The sequence below is a fragment of the Perca fluviatilis genome, chromosome 8, assembly GCF_010015445.1.
Source record: "Perca fluviatilis chromosome 8, GENO_Pfluv_1.0, whole genome shotgun sequence".
NCBI classification, from domain to species: Eukaryota; Metazoa; Chordata; class Actinopteri; order Perciformes; family Percidae; genus Perca; species Perca fluviatilis.
The window spans coordinates 31,813,295-31,826,528 of record NC_053119.1 but is presented as its reverse complement, the minus strand read 5'-3'; the positions used below and the strand labels follow the sequence as shown (position 1 = coordinate 31,826,528).

At 39.1% G+C, this 13,234-nt stretch overlaps 1 protein-coding gene across 1 annotated transcript in view; it reads right to left on the bottom strand.

Annotated features, from left to right (window-relative positions):
- Nucleotides 1-13,234, bottom strand: part of LOC120564412 (spondin-1-like) — a 483,039-nt gene that overhangs the window by 394,233 nt on the left and 75,572 nt on the right. The gene's annotated exons all lie outside the window — the stretch shown is intronic.

The following is a 13,234-nucleotide window of genomic DNA, read 5'->3' as shown; positions in this document are numbered from 1 at the left end:
GCTCTTAACAATCTAGTTTTCTTCTGGTTCTGGTCCAAATTCACACTGATATCAACGAGATAACACTACTACGAGCTATTTCATAAATGTACATTCTTACTACATCGTAATAAGGGTTACAAATACTTTTTTTTACTTGTGTTCCTGTTGTATCTGCTGGCCTTTGCAACTCATTAATAAATGCTTTGTAAAGCATAGCAAGTCCTCACTTTAGATGGGCTCACATTACGTAGTCAACTAATCAGTCGTAACTCATGAGTTAATCATGGATTGATGTGTTGGTAAGTGCTTGTTAAAGATGTATTAACACTAACTATCCGTACGCATATTTCTGAAGGCATGTCCAAATAGAACAATACATATGTGTGTCCAGGTTCTGTTAGCCTTTGGAACTCATTTATAAATGCTTTGTAAAGCATAGAAAGTACTCATTTAGATGGGCTCACACAGTATACTTAACTAACCAGTAGTAACTCATGAGTTAATCATGGATTACATTATTGGTAAGTATTTGTAACAGATGTGTTAACACCCCAGCTATTAGTTTAGGCCTTTTTCTAAATCATAACATTTTATTTAAGACATGAACAAATGTAGGTCTAGATAGTCTGTTAATCATTAACTTCCTAGTTTTAAACAACCTTTTACGTTCCTGAGTACCTAGTTGATAATGGTAAAATTACTTAATTTACAAATGGTTAATGCATCATGTAGGAATTATTAAAAAATATACTGATAAACATTTTACATGGGCTTACTTACTATGGACCAAACATTTACTAACTGTATTTACAAATGCTTTATTGATTAGAAAGAATGTAGGAACTATGCTTTACAAATGATAAACAAATAAATTAATATTAGTTTGGAGATAGTTTATAAAGGGAAAATTATTTAATTTACCAATGTTTTTTGCAATACTTAGAAAGTGTCAAACTTCTATTTATAAACATAATTTTCGAGAGCCTTATTTACTATGAACAAACCATTTATGAGTGTGTATACAAATGCTTAATTCATGAGAATTAACATAGGAGCAGTGCTTTACAAATGATGAACAAAGCATTTAGCAATAGTTACTAACTGCTTTATAATGGGGAAATTATTTCATTTACAAATGGTTGTTTCATTATTTGTTAAGTATAAATCATGTTCTTACAAACATATTTTTCAAGATAGGCTTATTTACTATGAACAAGCCATTTATAACTATGTGAACAAATGCTTTACTGATGATGAGTTATGTAAGAACAATTAATTAATAATGATGAACAAACCATTAACCAATAGGCTTGTTTACTATGAACAAACCATTTATAACTGTGTGAACAAATACTTTACTCATGATGAACTATGTATGAACAATTAATAAGTAATAATGAACAAACCATTAACTAATAGTTAACTAATGCTTAATAAATGATGAATTATGGATAGTTATTATAAAGTGCTACCCAATTTTTATTTGCTTTGTTGAAAAGCGTAGCGGTTACATATAAAAAACTGAGTTATCCATCACCACAGATCGTCTGAAAACACGAAATCTCTCCTCGGCCCACCGCCTACTTCTTTCAGCGGATTGATTGATAACTCCAGAGTGGACAGAACTGTGTCCATGGCAACGCTCTGCTATGCATGGCAACGGTGTGTTATCCTTAGCAGCGGTCTGTTATGTAAGGGTTAATGCCCGACGAGGTGTCCATTGTCCATTGTCCAATGGACGACGGCGAGGCGTGAACGGTTGCCTCCGCCGAAGTCCATTAATACCTGACAACGGACACCTCGAAGGGCATTAACCCGCTTATACCATGGTCACTTGCCAAATAACATATTTTTAAAACATTAGTTCATATTTTAATTAGTTTTACAATCGAAATCTAAAATTTATCCAAACAATAACTTTGTTCTGCTTCGGACGTTGTTAAAACGATTTGAAACAAACATTCCCATATCCATCAGGTTCTTATACGCAAATGCACTTGTTAGACCCCCCAGGAATTAGGAAGGACCTTAGAATGCCGACTCGCATAGCAACCGGAGATATTTATATAGTCCCGCTCAGCTGATAGAACCCTTCAGTTTAGCTAGCGACCCAGAAAGCGCAACGTTCATGCTAAACGCAAGATCCAATAACATTGTGTACAGTTGGCAATCAGTAAAAATAATTTGACAGTATGTTGAACAACAAGACAAGCTAGCTATCTAGCCATGTCATTGTCCCCAAAACAATATAACGACTTTTACGAAGAATTTGATCCGCGATGTGTAACGTTACTGTCGGCTGCAGCGGCGCAGCCTGAAGCAGCGAGCTGAACAGTGAACGGGATGTGAGATAACGTTATTCTCTGTGAAACAAAGTCAGTCCAGAGGGGCAGTAGAACTTCCTGTGGTGTTCAGAGGACGAGTTGGAAATAATAAATCCATATTTCCTTTTTGATTTGATGTAGCGCATTCATTTAGAACAGTAAACAGTCAGTTTCACCGGAACTCCTTTAGTAGGTGTCCTACATCACTTTTAATTGGACACCCTGCAGCCAATCAGAATCGAGTATCACCCAGACCATGGTATAACAAGAATTATACCATTGTCTGGGTGAATACTCAATTCTGATTCCGTCGTCCATTAATACCTGACAATGGACACCTCGTCAGGCATTAACCCTTACATAACAGACCGCATTCTACATTAGAATCCAACCAAGCCATGAAAGAAGGCTAACACATAGCTACTAGCATTAGCTCTTGGTGGGCTGTGGTATAAACATTGAGTATAAACACAGCCGTAAATTTGCGTGGGATGTAGAATGGTTGGCATTTTACAGTCACAAACTCCACAAGCAGTTAGCAGTTAGTTGGATACAAATCACCCCATTTCTGCAACAGGCAGTCCGTGTTAACACAGCCCACCTCCACTAGCTAGTCTTACCCGGTGACAGAGTAGCAGGCTGGATTGTCCACAGCAATATTTCCACAACAAAAACACAGCAGTCTCTGAACTCACGTCGGGAGTTTCGTTGAAGTTGGATGTAGTCCAGTTTGTTTAATGAGCGGACACTTCCAAGCAGGATTGGTGGAACAGGTGGCCGGCTAGCGTTAGCCTTCCACCGGCACACTCGTTCAACGCTTCCCGCTGATGAGGTCTCTTTACATCTGAGGCATCGAGCACCACCGCTGGTCTCCATGCAGGCGAAGCTCGCGTAGTGTGTTGAGTATTGCGTCTGTAATAAAGTGTCCTGCATATTCTCCGATGTGTACCAATGTATTCGCGGTGGTAGCCGGTAGGTTGAATGCACATAATTGTTGTTCTAAAATTTCCGTCGGGATGAACAGTTTCTGCTCCTGCTGAGAAGCTAAGCGAGGATTCAAGATGGCTGACACTCATTTTCTTTTTCCCCGGCAATCCTCGGAAAAAGCCGAACCCTACAACCGACGGGTATGCGGAAGTGGCTCCTAATACTAGTCTTTCGCCTCTGGGCAAAAAAGCCACAGATGATGCAAAAAAATCGTCATTTTGCATCATCTGAGGATTTTTTCCAGACCCACAATATAGAGATCTCCCCTCTCAGGGGGACATGAGGGAGGGAAGCACGGTCATTCAAAAATACTACCGGGTTTCTACTGATACAAAGCTTAATGCTAAATCGGTGAAGTGTCCATTTAATGACTTCAAGAATCCATGGAAGATTTAAAGATAATTACACACACCTTTGTTACTCACACTTAATTAATGCTGGGCGGTATGACCAAAAATTTTTATTTTTTAAGATTCTGGCGGTATCATGGTATTTTCTTTCTTTTGCTTGGCCTTTTATACAGGTTTATAATTGCTTATTCTACTGTCAGGTATATAAAAAAAAACATTCCAATTCCAAGCTTTGATTATTAAAGGGTTTACTTGGCTCCACAACATTATACAATAATGTTATATGAAGGAGAATGTGTGAAACTGTTAACAGAATCTAAACTATTTTATTGTGTAAACTAGGGGTGTAACGGTACACAGAAGTCACGGTTCGGTTCATACCTCAGTTCAGACATCACGGTTCGGTACAATGGAGGGAAAAGCAAAACAAAAATGTAGAAGGCAATTTTATTTTACTGTGCCTGTCTCAGGCTGTACCACCTAGTGTCATATAGTCTCTCCCCTGAGCTAGCTGCAAAAGCCTGAAGTATGTAAAGTAAGATGTAAACAGTAAACAGTAAGTACCCCACATCATCTCCAGACTCCATCTGGAACTTGTAAACAAAATAAGACAATCAGCTATAAAACTGAAAATACAGCATCTCTGTTCTCTGCAAAGACAAACTAAATTAAAGCTGCGAGCAGTGATGGACGGGCCCTCGCGCCTCTGCGCGCGTCGGGGTTACCGGCGGACGCCGCTCCTTGCGACCGTGCATTTGCGCGGCACTCAGACGCCGCAAACCGTCACCAATGAAAAGGGAACTCCCCGCCGAGTTCAACGATAGCTCACACAAGACTCTACGTCATACGGTTCATTAGCTGTGAAAGGGGGCGTGGCTAAAGCATAGGGGGTGGGTCAAACCATCACCAATTAAAAATGAAGCCTCTGCTGAGATGAATGATAATTCACACAAGACTCTACCTTAAATGGGTCAGCATGTATGAAAGGGGGCGTGGCTTAAACATAGGGGGCGGGCCAAACCATTACTGATGAAGAAGGAAGTCTCTGCTGAGTTCAATGATACCTCACACAAGTGTTTACATCAATCGGGCCATTAGTAATAAAAGGGGGCGTGGCTTGAACATAGGGGGCGGGCCAAACCATCACCAATGAAGAAGGAAGTCTCTGCTGAGTTCAATGATACCTCACACAAGGGTATACCTTAAACGGTTCAAATGTTATGAAAGGGGGCGTGGCCTGAGTAAGTGGGCGTGGTCATATTATAGGGGCCGGCTCAGTATCACACGTAGACCACACATTCTGAGTTTCATGCAAATCGGATGATGTTTGTCATATAAGGCGCATTTCCTGTTGCCAGCGGGGGGCGCTATGACCAAAAGTCAATTTTGGCCTGTACGTGTCCTCAGGCCCGGACCCTTGTCAATTGTGACAAATTTCGGGCAGATACGACAACGTACACTCAAGTTACAACAACTTCTTTGTTCATCGCTAAACACTCAAAATGGCCGCCACGCCATGCCCACACCGTCTGACGAAAAGTTTTTCTTTTAATAACTTTTCATCGTTAAGGTGTTTGGATGGTACAGACCAAGTTTGAAGTCCATCGGATGAAATTCTAGGAGGAGTTCGTTAAAGTATAGCACCTTGACTTTTAGGCCTACTTCCTGTTGCCACCAGGGGGCGCTATGACTTTAAGTAAATATCGGCCGTTATTTGTCCTCAGGGTTGGACTCTTATGAATCCTGAAAAGTTTCGAGGTAATCGGACAACGTACACTTGAGTTACACCCACTTCCTGTTTCAGCGGGGCAAACGGCGCCCCACCCGGCCACCGCCCTATGACGAAAAGTTTTCCTTTTAACAACTTTTCATCTTTAACATCTTATGATGGCACAGACCGAGTTTGAAGTTGATCGGATGAAATCTCTAGAGAGGAGTTCTTTAAAGTACGACATGTGGAAGTGGCCAAAACCCACTAATTTCGAACTTTGAAATCAAAATGGCGGACTTCCTGTTGGGTTTAGGGTATGGCTCTAATGAAGTTTTTTGTACATCTTGACATGTTACATATGTGTACCAAGTTTCGTGAGTCTACGTTAAACGCACTGCAGGGGCTCAATTTTCTTAACTTTCTAGGGGGCGCAAGCGAGCCATTTTTGTGCGCCTATTCCCAAAACCCTTAAAATACGTAAATTTTCACCAGACTTGATGCGACCGCCAAATTTGGTGAGTTTTTGAATATGATAAGGCCCTCAAAAAGCCAATTCATTTGACGGGAAAAAGAAAGAAAGAAAGAAAGAAAGAAAGAAAGAAAGAAAGAAAGAAAGAAAGAAAGAAACAATAATTCCTTCAGTTTCAATAGGGCCTTTGCCGCTGTCGGCGCTCGGGCCCTAATTACCTGATTAATGCAACGTTATCACGATGTCTCCCGGTCATTTTTCACCGCAGAAAGCTGCTTCCTGCCTGGCTAAACTGGCTAACTTATAGTTTTACGTTTTTGTATTAGAAAGAAACTTTCTAACTCATTTCATTTCTGACAAACAAATGTATTATTACTGTTACTGTATATTGCTATTAAATTGTTAATAAGTAATTCTTTTTTTGTTTTACAGCAGAAGAAGCATCTCAAACAGAGAGAAAGGAGAGGGATGTGTGTACAGCTATCTTTATGGAGGACAACCATGGGTTATTAACTTTTTTTAAATGAGGACCATTTTGCAAAGTGAGGACATTTAAGCGGGCCTCACTTAATTTTCACTGTAATGGCCTTTAGAGGCTATTTACATGCTTCTTTCAAGTTTTCAGTGAGATCCTCAGAAAGGTGCAAAAATCAGTTACTGTGCATCTACGCCTGTGTACGTGCTCTGAATACACACACTTTTGCCTTTTATTGCCCTCTTCTGACATGGATTTATTGCATCGGAGCAACTTTTTGGTCTCTATTGCCCTCTTCCGATATGGATTTATTGCACTGGAGCAACATTCTGCTCTTTATTGCCCTCTTCCGACATGGATTTATTTGCACTGCAGCAACTAAAACTAGAGAAAGACATGTCACATGGTTTTAGTAGGTGAAAGTAGGGAAATGAAATGCATATTCAATTTCATTCTGGTTTATTTAACTACACTTGTTATATTGTAGAAAGTATTTTCATACTCTGCCTGAGATGCAGGCTACATTTTTTTATTCCAAATTGACTTACTCTCAATGTTTTTGTGAGAAATTACTGTTATATTACAGCCTGACTGAGGTTTCAGTGTCCGTTTTATTACTCTGCATTCTGCATTGAGTCAATGTACAACAGAAATACACATGCTGTGTTCATCAGCATATACCTTGTTATAGTTATCAATAGGCCAGTTGATTTTAGATGCTGGTTGACCTTTAGTGGGAGGACTGTATTTTTCTTAAAAATGTAAACTTCACGCCAACTATTCAGATAGTGTGCTTACACAGGCATACAGTATTTATGGATGATTTAAATTCCAATACAACTACTGCTTTTGTTGGATGAAAACTGGGTGTTAGTGGCTTAGATTGTTATTGTTTAACATGCTAAGCCTCTGTCCAATACATAAAGATAACCAAAGCTCTCAAGCATATTTACTATATGCACATATGTTCTGATAGGGATGTTGATAGGGTTTTAAGTGAGTCCCCAAGAGCCGCAGGTCATTTGTGTGGGTCCCAGGGAAATTTAGTGGATCTCCGATAAGGCTGCACAATATGAGGAAAATGTGCGATAACATTGTTGAATATCACAATAATGATATCACTTGTGACAAATTGTGTTAATGTTGTTAAACTTAATATGGTTTCCCTTTGGGTAATGTTTTTGTCCTTTGTATTTTTAAGGAATTTTGAAAGATGAGTTAATAAAAATCTTATTTCATCACAGATTTGTTTAAAATGTTTTACAGAAATGTATTACCACTATACCGTACACTATTAATTAACAGAAAAGTAAAATTTGTATTGCTGTAAGTAATATTAACAAAAATGGTCTTCCTTATTTACTGTAGTTAAACCTTAAATTAGAAAATCGCAATTTTTTAATTACAGGACAAAGTCCCGGTAATGAGCTGCCAGTACATTTGCTGTTATTTGAATGTAAGATTCACAGAGAATGTTGTTTTTTTTACCGTAGGTACACCATTAAATAACAGAAAATGTTATGTTTTTTTACTGTAGGTACACCATTAAATAACAGAAAATGCTCTTTTTTTAACTTAGGTACACCATTAAATAACAGAAAATGTTATGTTTTCTTACTGTAAGTATGTCATTAAATAACAGAAAATGCGCCTTTTTTTTTTAATTATGGGACAATGTCAGGGTAATTATGGAGGAAATATTTAATAGATAATTCAAATTGAAAGTCCAAAGAGAAAACAAAGCGAGATCAAATTGAAAACATTATTTTACTACTCTACTAGGAAAAATCATGCCATAATTAAATTTAAAAAAGAAAAAGGAAACTGAAAAAGCAAAGTTGAAATGTAAAATGATAATTTGAAAATGTAAAGTTAAATGTAAAAAGTCAAATTTAAAATGCAAACCTTGAATATAAATGCTTAAACTGAAATCTTTGAAATCTTTTATTGAATGACAGAAAAATCAAATATGAAACTCAAAATGTGAAATGGAAAAGCTTAAATAGAAATACTTAAAAATCTCAAATAGAAAAAAGAAATACTTTTGCACTTAATCATTTTCAATTTGAAGTTTTATATTTAGAATTTTACATTTGGTAATTGCCTTTTGACATTTTAAGATTCACCATTTCTATTTCTATTTAGCATTAAGGCTTTTCATTTTGAACTGACACTTGTCAATTCAAATGAGGAGGCGTGGCCCAACGGCTGTTGGGAGGGTTGAGAGACTTCCAGCTGACAGCGGGGTCTCTAAGCTTCACTGGCCGGTTGGTGAGTAGGCGATGCCGGCCGCAACCAGCTGGCTTGTCACGTTAGACTGGAGGGCCGGTTGGTGAGTAGGCGATGCCGGCCGCAACCAGCTGGCTTGTCACGTTAGACTGGAGGGTCTCAAGTCCGACAATTTCCGTCCATTATTTCACCACTAAATTCACTTCTGAGACTTTTTTATGCGAGAAATCAACTGTAGAGTTTGAAAATGGGAAGTTTTACAAAAACGTATGGCCAATTGCACAATTGCTCTGCTATATTGTCGGACTCTCCAGTCTGACGTGAGAGACCCCGCTGTCAGCTGGAAGTCTCTCGGGTGACCAGATGTCCCAAAAGATTTGGGACAGTCCCGAAATCCAAGCAATTGTCCCGAATCCCGAATCCTGCCCTAAGTGTCCCGATAATTAGAGCAAAGTCTCAAGAGCAGACTCTCGAGTAATAGCCGGGAGAGTTTAACTACATCTCCCTCCAGCCACACAGACATCTAAACCTGTGTTCAGTACTCTGACATGCCGTGACCCAACCATTTCCACAGTCGATATCTAAAGCAGCTGGGTGCTCTCCTGCTGCAGTTGAGTAGTCATTGTGTTTGTTTTGTTTGTTTCATAATGTATTAATAATAATAATTGTATTTTTGGGTTTACATGACAGACGGTTGAATTCTTCAATAAAAATAAATCATTTTGGTGCGGAGTTTTGAGATTCATGTGACCATAAAGGAAAGGTCTTCAGCCTTGATTTAAAAGAACAGAGTTGCAGCGGACCTACATTTAGGTGTGGATCATAAAAAAATGCTGGAGCTGCTCCCCCCGCGACCCGACACCGGATAAGCGGAAGAAGATGGATGGACAAGTCTCCCGAAGAGAAATGGGTATCTCTCTCTCCCCCGCCTCTGCCTGCTGTGCTGTGGCGTGTGTGTGTGTGTGTGTGTGTGTGTGTGTGTGTGTTTGTGAGTTTAACTCCAAAACTTCAGTGAACCACAGGTTCCCGTTAATCTTATGATGGACATGCGTTGTGATATTTAAACAAACATTCTGCGAAATAAAAGCCTCCTATTTACGAGACCAGTCTGAGAGACCTCCAGCTTACAGCAGAGTCTCCAAGCATGACTGGCCGAGCAACGAGGTAGCGGCCCCGGGAGGCGCCAGCTGACTGTCACATCACTTAACCGAGCTTTTCAACTCAAGTAAATTGTCAATTCGGCAACGATTTTCGCTAGACATCCTATATTCAAAATCTAAACAGCTCATTTCTTGCCTAAAATGTTCTCAGAAGTGAATTTAGTGGTAAAATAGCGGACAAAAATTTTCGGACTTGAGTACCTTCAGTCTAACGTGACAAAAAAGCTGGTTGCGGCCGGCATTGCCTACTCGCTGGCCGGCCAGTGAAGCTCAGAGACCCTGCTGTCAGCTGAAGTCTCTCAACCCTCCCACCAGCCGTTGGGCCACGCCTCCTCATTTGAATTGACAAGTGTCACTTCAAAATGAAAAGCCTTAATGTTAAATAGAAATAGAAATGGTGAATCTTAAAATGTGAAAAGGCAATTACCAAATGTAAAATTCAAAAGATAAAACTTCGAAAACTGAAAATTATTAAGTGCAAAAGTATTTCTTTTTTTCTATTTGAGATTTTAATTTAAGTATTTCTATTTAAGCTTTTCCATTTCACATTTTGAGTTTCATATTTGATGTTTCTGTCATTCAATAAAAGATTTCAAAGATTTCAGTTTGAGCATTTATATTTAAGATTTGCTTTTTAAATTTGACTTTACATTGAACTTTACATTTTCACTTTGCTTTTCAGTTTCCTTTTTCTTTTTTAAATTTAATTATGGCATGATTTTTCCTAGTAGCGTATTAAAATAATATTTTTTATTTGATCTTGCTTCGTTTTCTCTTTGGACTTTCAATTTTAATTATGAAAAAATATATCCTCCATAGGTAATGAGCTGCCAGTACTTATTCTGTCATTTTACGGATTTATTTCTTAGAGTGTATAGATATTGTACATTAAGGCACCGGTGCCGTATTAGCGCCGGGTCTCGATACCCAACCCTAGTTAGAATACTTGATTACTAAAATAATCGATAGCTGCAGCCCTAATTAAGTAGCCTATGAATTATATTTCTTTTCATAGATGTCATAGACGTATGACAGTTACTGGAGTGGAAACTTTATTTTGTAATAAATGGTGAGTTTCGGCACTTTTCAGTTTGGATTCGCCATGTTACAGAGCCAGACAAGACTTTGCGGACAGCACGCACATTCTCACTGCTGCTCTAGAGTTTGCATAACGGCGTGAAAGCCAGAATACGTAACCTTTTCGTGCATACTTAGCGTTTATACATGAGGCCCCATGAGATGTGTGTCTGTGTTGTCATTCATGTGTAATTTCCCTCAAGTGTATCTATGTAGGCACTGTGATGAAGTCACTGAGGAAGAAGGAAAGGTACGGCAGCAGTATGTTACACACCATGTCGGCAAGTGTCCGCAGATAGAGCACTGCTCCCCAGGCTCCACATGAACCTCGTCCCCTCAGCATGCCAGCCAGGAGTGAGAGGAACAAAGTAGGAAGTGGAGTGACACAAACAAAACTGGCGAGATGAGTAGTCTATAGACAGTACAGCCAGCAGTGAAGAGAGAGAGTTAAGACCTCTGCCTAGTCGTTTAAGTATTGTTGGGTCAAACTGAGGAAGGTCTTTGTGACCGAAACGTTGTGAAATAAAGTATTTGCATGTTTGACTTCTTCAACAAGTGTTCCTGGTAACCTTTACCTTTTACGATGCACCTGCTACAGAAAAGAGGTGTGCAAAAGCGCTTTTGAATCAAGTCGGACTAAAAAATAGCAGGTTTTGTAAACCATGTGTCTCTGTGTGTGTATGTGTGTGTGTGTGTGTGTGTGTGTGTGTAAAAAAAGGTACTGACGCAGCTCTCGTCTGCAGTGTACGGCTGGAGTGTGACGAGGACAGGAGGGCCCGGAGCACCCAGGACCTGATCAGACAAAGACATTTTTTTACTCCTCCTGTTTTTAACGAAGGACTTTTGTAACCATTCTTTTTAGACATTTTTAAATAGGATTGGACTTTTAATTGCTATAATTAGACCCCTAAAAAATCCCTGGAATTTGGTGAGTGTCTTTGGAGGCTTTGGATTCCAAACTCACTGTTACAGGAAGCAACTAGCCTTGCAAGCCCACAAGAGCTCTTCTCTTACTGTGGTCTGCCAAGGCTCTATATGAATTGCTTGAGACAGAGATTGCATCTGGTAGCAGGTACAACAGATGACTGATAATTCTCCTCAACACTCATACATCAACTTCTATCCTTCCATTACCTGACCAGACGAATGGTCAGATTGGTGCATGCTTCTAATTTTGAACCAGGAAAAACATGGTAGAAATGTCAGATCTCATTATCTATTCACCAAATAAATTTTATGAAATAATTTGAAATAGACCATGTAGTTGAACTTTGTTCAAACAACAGGTTGCATGACATATCCCAATTTAGTAAAATATTACAAGGCCATGTGGATTCTATCTTTGTATTAACTAACTAAGGACCTCAGGAAGAATAGCTCCAATACAACGCAGAAGTTAATGAGGATCCTAAATAAACAAACAAAATTGTAAAAGGAATATTGATTTGACAATTACATTTTTCTGCTCATAGCACCTTTGTATAGTGGCCCTGAGAGGCCAATGCACTGCAACTTAAGAACACATGCAAATAGATCACATCACAACACATGAAGAAAACACAACACGTTAAGAAAACATGTTTTCCTATTCTTATTATATAATTTTTTATTTTCTAAATTGTTATCAGAATCATACAATGTCACTGAAATGACATGAAAAAGCTCATTTCCCAACACCACTGACAGATAGCCGACTTCAAAAAAAGTTATGAAACTGCAGCATCAAAGCAAGCCAGATGTGTGCATCACTTTGAAGTGTCCCCTGGAAACACTTTTGTTGTGTTTTCGTTATGTGTTGTGTTTTTTTAGGGGTCCAAGCCCGAGGGGGCATGGGAACCGCGTTATGCAAGGCATCGCGGTTCACATCTCCAACGGAGCGTGGAACCCTATCACTGCATGAAAAGTGGGATTTTCGTCAGTATGCGGCACTGTAGATTGTCGTGGAACTTCAGGTTTACGGCTGTACACGGCAATTTACAGGCAACACCGAAAACTGCCGTAAATTGTCGGAAATTGACGTGGGCCTTGCTTGGCAGTTGTCCCCCCATGACCCCCCCTCCCTCTAATTCTAGGGGAGGCTTTCACATGTAAATGAAAATGCTGTGAGCTATACAAATGCAAATCATGGTAGCAGCAGGGGGAGTTTTACCCCAGGTGACATTTTTCTAAAAGGTATTAACTTAATTTTAAGAAAATCTCTTAAAATAGATCAGACTCAGTATAGCCTAATTGTAGACTCTTCAATTTTAGCTTGAATTGATTTATTTAATGAAAGTATGCTAGATTAATTACTTTGTATATCATTAGCAATGACCAATGTTATGTAAAAAAGATACACAAAACAATTTATTTCAACAATTAGTTTTACAGGCTTTGCCACAAAGGTAAAATGTGCATTCCATGATTCATTCGCAGTCTCCTCGAGCTCAACCACTGTGCATAGTGTCATGACTACAGTGGCCTTTCTTTG